Source organism: Scleropages formosus, chromosome 4 (genome assembly GCF_900964775.1).
Source record: "Scleropages formosus chromosome 4, fSclFor1.1, whole genome shotgun sequence".
Classification (NCBI taxonomy): Eukaryota; Metazoa; Chordata; class Actinopteri; order Osteoglossiformes; family Osteoglossidae; genus Scleropages; species Scleropages formosus.
In genome coordinates this window covers 25,216,452-25,227,199 of record NC_041809.1, presented here as the reverse complement: position 1 = coordinate 25,227,199, position 10,748 = coordinate 25,216,452, and the positions used below count along the sequence as shown (strand labels likewise).

Here is a 10,748-nt window from a genome sequence, read left to right as displayed (position 1 = left end):
ATCAAGTGTTGATGTATTTAAAAGAAAAAAGAAAAGGCAAACATCTGAAAATCCACCCCGGGCGCTTTTTTATTTTTTGCAGTCCGCACCTGTGATTATCAGATAAAACCACAGCATCCATAAAAAGAAGTTATTGGCTTATTTTATTTTGGATTTGTACGGAGAAAAATGACACCCGCAAGCGCTGTCAATAAATAAAAGTGCTGCTCTGAAATAGTCTTAAAAGCAAGTTCTTTTGGACTGCGGTTGCACAGGTATTTCCCAGGACCCAGGGCCTTCTGCTGTTCAATTATTAAGAGTGCCCTTCTCACTTTCCACCGCTGACAAACCCTGTTGGCTTTATTGCTCCTAAAGAGCGGCACTGGCGCGCTGAGCTCCTCCCGCTCGCAGCGCGCCGCTCTTCGCCCAGTTCGCCCCGCGCGCTCCTCAGCGCAAACACCGCAATCACACGCATGCTTCCCCTTATATTTTTTTTTTTTTCCATTCCTTAGGAAAACACTGTTCCACAAAGCCATGGATAACTCGGAGTAGACAAAAGTTAATCCAGCAACAGAGCGAGAATTTTCCACAGAGTTCCTTTGTCCAAAAGCGCCGTTTTTTGCCCGCGCACATGATCACCTGAGTATAGCGTGTATGTAGAACTGAGTGAGTGATGGGAAATATATGTACATTTATCCATTTAGCAGACGCTCTTCTCCAAAGCGACGTACATCTCGGAGAAAAATACGAGCGCAATATGACATTTATGATCATGCTATGGTAGGGTGATCGCAACACATTTGTCTGATGTAAAAAAAAAAAAAAAAACTATGCAGCTGTTAGTTATTGAAGCAAAAGAAGTGGGCTCCAAATAGACGCGTTTAAAGACCTTTATTCAACGCGGGAAGGGAGTCAGCAGTTCTGAGGGATAAAAGGAGCTCCCTCCACCGCACTGAAGCCAAAACCAAGAATTTAACGGACTTTCTATTTTGGACCTCCTGTGAGAGTGACCACCAAGCGGCCAAGGTTGTTAAAAAGTGGCGTTCCCACGCGGATCTCCTACACATCGGGCTCTTACGCTCCCTTACCTGTGTTTGTCTGCACCTCCCGCCCCGGAGTTCGCGCGCCTCGTGGCACTCGCGCCACTCCGGAGACTCGGTCGCGCGCCGCTACGGACTCGAAAGACCGGCGGCCACGTTGCGCCGCTGGGCCACCTGCAGGACATCCCGCACAGGCGTCATTTGTCGTCCCTGTTCTCGACCCCCCTGCGCGACTCGGGAGTTTCCTGTCACTCCGTGTCTGCCGCCCTCGATCGTTTTTTGGCAAGAAGATGAGACTGAAAGTGAGGAGCACGAGAGTGACGGCCCGCTTCCTGATCTGGGTCACTGTAACAGTGTAAGGGCAGGTAAGACACAGACAGAGGGCTGTCCATTCTTTGTCTCCGCAGTCAATCGAAGCTCCTACAGTACAGAATACGCGGCAAAAAAGTGTTTCACATCACATGGACCCTCCGCCTATTGCTCTGCAGCAGTGTCATTTTTGTACTCATCTTCTATTTATTCAAGACTTTTATTTAGGCATTTTGCTAATTATAACTTGACAAAAAATTATTTTTATCTAATTCGCGTTTCATTAATGCAAAGCGTGCTTTGCTCCGTGCGTTGGCACCTTTTTGAAAGATGCGTAATGCTCTGTTGAGCTATGATGACGTTTTTAATGATGCTCTTATTTACGCTTAAATCCTGACATGATCCGTAGACCCACAAAATGAAACGGTTTTACAATTCCTGATTTCACCGTTCTCTACCTGTACTGATTTTAGGGAAGCGGTTCACTTTGTCTTGATTTTAGCAAATTGAACATTTTGGCCTTAGTTTTCTTCTGAAGAGATCGTCGTTCAGAGAAGCTGTGAACGTGGGAGGATTTAAGAGGCTCCGCGTGTCCGTCATTTTACATTTCGATTCGCATTTATTTATATTTACATTTACGTTTATTCATCTAGCAGACGATTTTATCCAAACCGACGTACATCTCGGAGAACGATAGAGAAAAAAGAGCTTTCAGTGGACAGAGGGAGAATAATTGGATGCAGACACGTGATCCCGTGTTAATATGAATCATTAGACACACTGTTCAGCAGCCAGTCCCACCGCAGTCCTTTTTGGGGGGGGGGGGGGGGGGGGGTGGAGCAGAAATCATAGATCATGGGCCTTTGAAGGGGGTAGTGCGATAAAGCAAGGCTAACCTGCAGCCCACTGCTCGCGCACATCTCCACTGAGTATTACTGTTAATATTTTATGCTTCCCCTGAATACCTGCCAAGTAGTGGGGATCCCAGGGGGTCACTCTCCATGTGCTTGGAGTATAAGGAAAACATGGGGTGTCCCGTGATTAATCACCCATTGTATATTCAGGAGTCTTGGACAGCAACATACTGTTTAAAACAATCAGACTCTGACAGAAAGTACAACAGAAGGTGCTGCACCCTGTCTGCTTTCTCAGTGGTAACGGTCATCACAGGACAGTCCCTCCCTATAAGGGTGTACTGCTGAGATACACCCTTTTACCTCTTTTCACCAGGAGAGAAGGCAGCATCTACTGCAGGGCAGCTTTTCACGAAGCCAAAAACAGCACCTGGGACTCCATTCCCAGCAATGCAAACTCATATGATTTGTGCTTAATTATCAGTACCTTCCACCCTTTACATTTTCTCCAAGTGCATGTATAATTTTGTTTGTTTAGCTGTGTGTCGAGTTTTTAATAACACTACTCGATTATTCCAAACCATCCTGTAGCAAAGGGCCAGCTGTGAACTCATTGGCATGTGCACTGTTTGTCCCAGGGTCTGTCGACAGCCGGATCACCCCCACGTCAGTCTTCATCAACGACCAGGGCTGCAAGCTTGTGTCCCATGTGCCGCCCTGTTAGCAGGGTGAAGTCGCTGGTGGGATTATCTCTACAGCATCCAGATCTGCCCTTTAATTTTTAAAGCTGTGGTCTATGTTATCAAAACTTGCCAAATTGTTGTTTTTGTGATTGTGCCACATAATCCTCCGCATTCATGTATTGCAACACGCCCAGGATATTAACACCAGACTTGGTCCAGTCCCCTCAGGCAATAGGTGTTGAGTTCTTCGAGATGGTGGAATAATAGAATGGGTCCAAACTGGGAGACTGATCAGATTCGGATATTTACACGGGTATTATCCAAAACTGGAAATGCTTTATTTTTTCCCTTAGAAAATATAGCAAACCAGACTGGACAGAGCATTAAGTTGCAGGATCCAACAGATAGTTATCTTAGAATATGTTATTGTTTTTCCTTGCTGTCAGTAATCTAGACAAATTGGTTTGTGGTTAAACCTTTTTGAATATGGGCAAGATGACAAATTTAGCCTTCTGAGAGAGGCTGGAAAGTTTGCCCCTCAGTCATTGGCAGTTTTAGCTATTCTTTTCTGGTTATTTTTTCATCAAGTCGTTTCAGCATTACTGTTATTTCTGTATCTGTCTCTAGTGGTTTATGTCTTTATGAGTGTTTGCATTCTATAAATATTGATGTCTATGTAATAAACTTTGTGTTTTTAGCTCTACATGACTATAAGGATCTCGGTTTGCGTGTGTGAGAGAGCTCTGCGTTAGTCACACTGTATGCCTGCCTGTGTGGAGCTTCTCACCTCCATGGTCTTAGAGGAGCCTCGCTTGCTGCTTCTACCTTGTGTAGATGAGCTGCACATTGCTGGTGATGACCAGCTGGTGAAAGTGCTGACAGAGCCAGACCAAGATTCCAGAAGACCATGACAAGAAAACTTACTTAATTACCTGCTCTTTCCTCAACTTCCCTTCCCTCCTTCTCCACAATCTGCCCATTTATCAAGTCTGGGCTTAAGCTAAGTGGACTGCGGCACAGTGCAGGTGTCCTTCTCCAAAATGACCTGCCTTCAACATAATGCTTTTTTCTTCTGCTCTCCCTCAGACCTACTCTTCTTGCATCAAAGGACTAGAACCTGCAGCTATAACCTAATTCCTACGGTGGATGCAAGAGGAATCTTGTGTTTAGTTGAAAGGATAGGTTTTTTAATTCACTGTCATGGTAGAGGTTGGAATGCAATTCAGAACATGGCTCATGTAATCTGTAGGACCAGTGTGACTCTACACCACGCATTTTATAGTTGAGTACGTTAAGCTGTTAAAATATCTTTGCTCGTCCGTCTCACTCCTTGCTTCCTTCTTTTCATGTTTCTTTCTTCCTCAGCCTGCTGGGAAGCTATGCTCAGAAGCTGCTCAACGATTTATTTGCCAGTTACACCAGTGCCCAACGGCCTGTGGAGGACACTGATAACATCCTTAACGTCACATTGCAGGTCACCCTCTCACAGATCATTGACATGGTGAGACTATGGTGCACACATCTAATCAAGCCTCTTAAAGCTAAATTCGAGGTTATTCTTGTGAAAATGGAGCAGAGGAGCTGCTATGAGCTCAAGACAGAAGGGGATTCTCTGTAACCACTTTTTTCTCCTTTGAGGAGAAATTTAAAAAATGTACAATTGTTAGTTGTATGTCATAACACACAACTCTCACAAAACTAATTCTATTTGGAATTTTTGTGATTGGACAATCTAAATGATGTGTTACCATAGTAGATAGATTTTGTTAAGTTGAAGTTTTTTATATTACCTTGATAGATGTTCATGTATAAAAACAGAAGTGAAAAATAAGACAGCCAGTCATCCTGTGTTTCTGGTTGGTCCATGGCATGTGTTGTACATTATTTGTCCCTGTGTTTGTGTCATTTCTTTGGTCTGCTTTAGGATGAGCGCAACCAGATCCTTACAACCTACCTGTGGATACAGCAGGTGTGATTTGATGCCTACCTCACCTGGAAAAAGGAGGACTATGATGGGCTTGAGTGGGGGGCGTGGTGGTGCAGTGGGTTGGACCGGGTCCTCCTCTCTGGTGGGTCTGGGGTTCAAGTCCTGCTTGGGGTGCCTTGTGGCGGACTGGCGTCCCATCCTGGGTGTGTCCCCTCCCCCTCCGGCCTTACACCCTATGTTGCCGGGTGGGCTCTGGTTCCCCGCAACCCTGTATGGGACAAGCGGTTCAGAAAATGTGTGTGTGTGTGTGTGTGTGTATGTGTGATGGGCTTGATACCATCCATATACCTAGTAGTTATGTATAGATACCAGATGTTGTCCTATATTACAAGTAGGTGGGACTGGTATTGGGACCATCAGCTCCACTCTGTCTTTCCAAATCCCTCACTCTATTGAGCCCAATGTTATGAATATTCTCCCTCATATTATTCAACAACCCTGGCATCTGCCTGCTCCATCTAAGGGCACAGACTGTCAACTCCCAAAGCTACATTAATTAAGAAAGTGTCCAGGAACCAGGTTGTTTCTGTATTTTGTGGTACTTGGATCAAGGCTGCAAGGCTGCAAAGAGGCTGCCCAGAATGCCCTGCTGCAGTTTACTGGAAGTTTCCCTGTGTTTTACAAGACAATAGTCACAAGCGTGGGAAAACACAAAGAATAACAATCTTAAACAGAGAGACAAGAAGAAAACATTCTTCTTCCTTCATACATTTTCTCACAGCCTGTCTTGTGCCCTTCCCAGTTCATCCTGTTCCTATCCTGCTCCACACACACACTATCTGAAGCTGCTTGTCCCAAGCAGGGTTGTGGCAAGCCAGAGCCTAACCCAGCAACACAGGGTGCAGGGCTGGGGATGACACCCAGGATGGGGCACCAGTCCATCACAAGGCACCTCAGACTTGAACCTCAGACCCACTAGAGACCCGGACCCAGCCAAACCTGCTGGGCCGCCGTGTCCCCCCATCCTGCTGGCTCCTGTTTTTATCCCAATGTATCCAATTTGGATAGGAACAAGCTGCATAACTTTTTGTTGTGCATCATCTTATTTGAATTATTTTAATTGGATGTAATGTCAAATGTGAAGACATTAATGCATTGTGATAAACATGTTTGTTTATGAATTGAATTATATTATTTTATATCATATTGGCGCAGTGGGTTTTGCGGGGTCCTGCTTTCCAGTGTGTCTGGGGTTCAAGTCCCCCTTGGGGTGCCCTGTGACAGACTGGTGTCCTGTGTGTGTCCCCTCCCCCTCCAGTCTTGCACCCTGTGTTGCCGGGTTAGGCTCCACAGTCCCACTTTGGACAAGCAACTTCAGACAGTGTATGTATTATATCATACTGGCACCTTGTAAATGTAAGAAATATGATGTAAATGTACATACAGTGTGAATTTTGAAATGAAAATACTGCTCCATTACATCTGTTGTGCAATTAAAATAAATAGCTTTGGATGGGACATTAATTAATTAAATCATTAATTACAGTCCAGACCAGATTGTAAAGACATATTGAAGCCAGTTAATTTCAACTGACATGAGTGTGTCAGTAAAGATTCACACACACAAAATTCCTACTGATGAATATGAACCAAAAAGTAATTCAGAACAAAATAAATTTTATGTCAGAACTTTTCTTTGAAATGACCGTGTCCCTTTGTGCTGCGTATATGTAAACCTGTAAGACATCAGGCATACTCTTTTGTATGAGTTTGGCCAGTAACAGTACAAAGTACCTTCCGGCATTTTTACAAATACCTTAAAAATGAAAGCTTTCAATATATAGAAATAGTTATCTAGTAATACTTTGCTTCCCATCCTGGATGTACCCTCCAAGTCAAGTTCTCTATGCTTCTGAGATAGGCTCCTGACTCAGACCCTGCCTTGGAGAAGCAGTTATTGATAATGATTTTGAAATAACAATTCGGCTATAACAGAAAAACACCTGACACAGAGTTATGCTGACACAAGGGTGAAAAACTACACTGTTTTATATTTCTTTCCTTATAGCCAAAGTCAAAGATAGTAAATCTTGCCCTGCATCACTCAGGTCAATCTTTTATAACATACATTATGCTTTAACTGCTTTAACATTTTTCTGCCTGGTAAAGATTTTTTTGCAGCTTCACAAAGTTCAGTAAAATAACATGTAAGACTCAATGGTCATTATGAAACCAGCTAAGTCAATGATCTGTTAATATACTAATTAAGGTCTATTTATATGTGGAGAACATCAAGGGTGTATTATAAATTCCTTGTCAGAATCCTTGTCTGTCAGACAGCAAAGTTTGAGATGATGAACTGCTATCAGAAATATCCATGGCAATATTTATTTATGACTCTGTTTCATCCAGCACTGTCAGGAGTCCTATAACTGCTCCAATTAAAATATTTCTACCGTTGATCTTCCAGGAAAATATTACATTGCCACAATGACCATGATAACAGCTTTGACTGTCTTCACCATCTTCATCATGAAGATCCACATTGTGGCCCAGAGGTCAAGCCAGTCCCACTGTGGGCCAGGAAGATCATTCTACAGTACATGGCTCGAATGTGCTTTGTGTATGAAGTGGGAGAGAACTGCATAAGTACTCAGCCAGAAAGGTCAGAGCCATGGTAGCCCCCAGCAATCAAGTCTATGATGAGGTCATTGCAGCAAATGTAGGGAGACACCAGCAAGAGGCTGGTGTTGCCACAGACACTGGGAAATAACTCCTCAAACTGTCACACTGTCTGGAAGGACAAGATGTTCATGAGCCTAGAGCATAGCAAGCCAGCAAGCTTGTCTAGTGTAGAAGAAGAAGGAAGAGAAAGAAGGACAGACAGAATTGATGGGGGAGCAAAGAGGAAGGAGCTGGTTTGTGATGTTCAGTGCTTGTGCCACTAGCAGTTGTTCCTGCAGAACATTGAGTACATTGTCAACTTCTACCGTGACTAGAGAGCCACCCAAAAACGAACTGGAGAGTGGAAAAAGGTTACTAAGGTCATGGACCGATTCTTCATGTGGATTTTTGTCGTCATGGTATTCTTAATCAGCCGGCTCATCATGGGCAATTCATCTGAGGCTAGGAGAAGGGTGGGGGAAGCAGAGGGCATGGTTAACATGCATGGTTTTAAGTTATCAAAAAGTCAGAAGTGATTTTTAGAACTATTGTTTCATACTGTGACATTAAGTAAATCTCTTTAACAAAAATTTGTCCAAATATATACATACAGTATATAATTAAAAAAATAAATAAAATAATAATAATAATAATAATAATAATAATAATAATAATAATAACAACTACACTACACAATTTTGGTATGAGGAAGCATGCTGATATAATTCAGATGTTCAATTTTTATTGTCAGCACATGTACAATGTAATATCACACAGTTTCCTGGTACTTTTCCCCCATGTGCTCATCTAATTAGTTTTTTGTTGTAAAAACATAAGGACATACACTTTTATTTATACATGATAACGCAACATGGCAATGCTATATTTGAATATATCACAATAGTAAATCAAAAAGGAGAGACAAAGTCACTGAGAATCATGGAACATCAGTTGGAAGATGAGGTAAATCAGGCTTACAGTTAAAGAAAATTAATATGACTGACATGCTGCTTAAATATTTTTGAAGTACTTTACTCTGAAGAAATGCATTTTTGTCAAGCCAATATTTCCTTTCAAACATATGAGATTTCGATTGCATATTAAATGAATTTACATTCATTGTGCTTCCTATTCCTACCGGTACACCATTATTACAAGAAACAATGGAATGTAGAGCGTATTTTCAGAAAAATATGAAATAAAATGTTTTCTAAAATGTTTCTTTTGTGTTCAGTTGATGTGTATTGAAATGAATTCCAGTGTCTGAATTCACACATGATGACAAAACTTGGCAATTTATTTCAGACTGGTGCAGTTTACCACATTCAAGCACACTCAGCCATGGTATTAGGTATGCCTATCTAGTACTGGATAGATTCTAGGTCCTCTTTCCTCTAGAAAATCCTGAATTATTTGAGCCATAGATTCAACAAGGTGTCGAAAGCATTCCTTCTATGTCATTCTGCTGTAAATATCTATTTAAAAATGGTCATTTTCATGCTAAGGTCCACAAACAGTATAAATGTTGTGTCACTTAACTGAACCAGGTTATTCTGCATGCATGTTATGGAGGTACTTTAACTGGTATTTCACAGGTTGGCCTACATCGCCAAAAAACCAAACTATCAACACATTTATGGGTAACTTAAGAGCTTCACATTGTTTTATATTAGAAATAAATAGTCTAACCTGAACATGATGACCAGAAGAAAAATATTGATTTCAATTTCCTCATTATAATGTATTATAATGCATTGTAATGTATAATATAATTTTCAATTTCCTCATTATAACGTAAATGTCATTTAAAATCAATCCTGAGAAAAACATGAAAACCAGCCTTGGAGAACTCTGTGAGAATGATGGCGCAGAAAAGTTTGCGTACCTACTATACCATTGAATAAAGCTGGTAGAATACATTAAGGAGAACTATGTGCAAAAAAAGGGACTGGGGGTGCTGTGGTGCAGTGGCGCAGTGGGTTGGACCACAGTCTTGCTCTCTGGTGGGTCTGGGGTTTGAGTCCTGCTTGGGGTGCCTTGTGGTAGACTGGCATCCTGTCCTGGGTGTGTCCCCTCTGGCCTTATGCCCTGTGTTGCCAGATAGGCTCTGGTTCCCTGCAACCCCATATGGGACAAGTGGTTCTGAAAATGTGTGTGTGTGCAAAAATGAAAATTTCTGTTGACAGGCATGTAAAAAAGCTGCTATGTTCAGGACAAGTAGTTGAATGCATGATTTAAATGTTGAACAAAACTGTACACTTTAAATAGTGTGCTGCTAATGTGCTTCAGGTGACATTCACACCTATGTAGTTTTGTATGAAATGCGAACACGATACAACTATTAATAAAATGCATATTGAGAACAATTTGTCTTGGAAATAGGCTATAGAGCAGAATTTGTCAGGGGCAAATACAATCTTATATGTTCATGATAAAATTACTGAAAAGATGCTAAGCTGTTAAAAAGACAGAGCAAGATCATTGCTTATGAGAACGTTAAAACAGTCATATTTCCACTGGAAAAGTACTGCAAAGATGGCCAAATGAGCTGTAATGGGAAGGTACACTTAGAGAGTTCATCTTGTTTACAGGTTCTTTGTGATCCTAGATACTCACACACTCACACTCACAAACACACACACACACACAGTCTGAAACCACTTGTTCCAAGAAGGGTCACAGTGAGCTGGAGCCTAACCCAGCAACACAGGGCGTAAGGCTGGAGGGAGGGAGGGAACACACCCAGGATGGGACGCCAGTCTATCACAAGGCACCCCAAGCAGGACTCGAACCCCAGACCCACAAGAGAGCAGGCACAGGCCAACCCCACCCCAGATACTCCAAATACACACACACACACTTTCAGAACCGCTTGTCCCTTACAGGGTCACGGGGAACCAGAGCCTACCCGGCAACACAGGGCATAAGGCCAGAGGGGGAGGGGACACACCCAGGACAGGACACCAATCCGCCGCAAGGCACCCCAAGCGGGACTCGAACCCCAGACCCACCGGAGAGCAGGACTGTGGTCCAACCCACTGCACCACCGCACCCCCCATACTCCAAATAGTTAAATATAAATTAAATTGCTCAATGGCTTTCATATTTTGTTATATTTCACATTTGGTCTCCTTACCGTTTTGCTTGTAGGTTATTCCACTTGCACTTGTGATCACAGTGAACATGTTAAATTGCACACAAGTGTAAAAAGCAGACTTATACACAATAAAACAAATTGATGAGTTCTAATGAAGTTGGGAAAGTGATGTAACCTGGGTTCTGTATCTAGTAA

General features: G+C 42.5%; 1 pseudogene; it reads left to right on the top strand.

Annotated features, from left to right (window-relative positions):
- Positions 1 to 3,626: 3,626 nt before the first annotated feature.
- LOC108921196 (neuronal acetylcholine receptor subunit alpha-9-I-like) lies at positions 3,627 to 7,992 on the top strand (annotated as a pseudogene).
- The last annotated feature ends 2,756 nt before the right edge of the window (positions 7,993 to 10,748 follow it).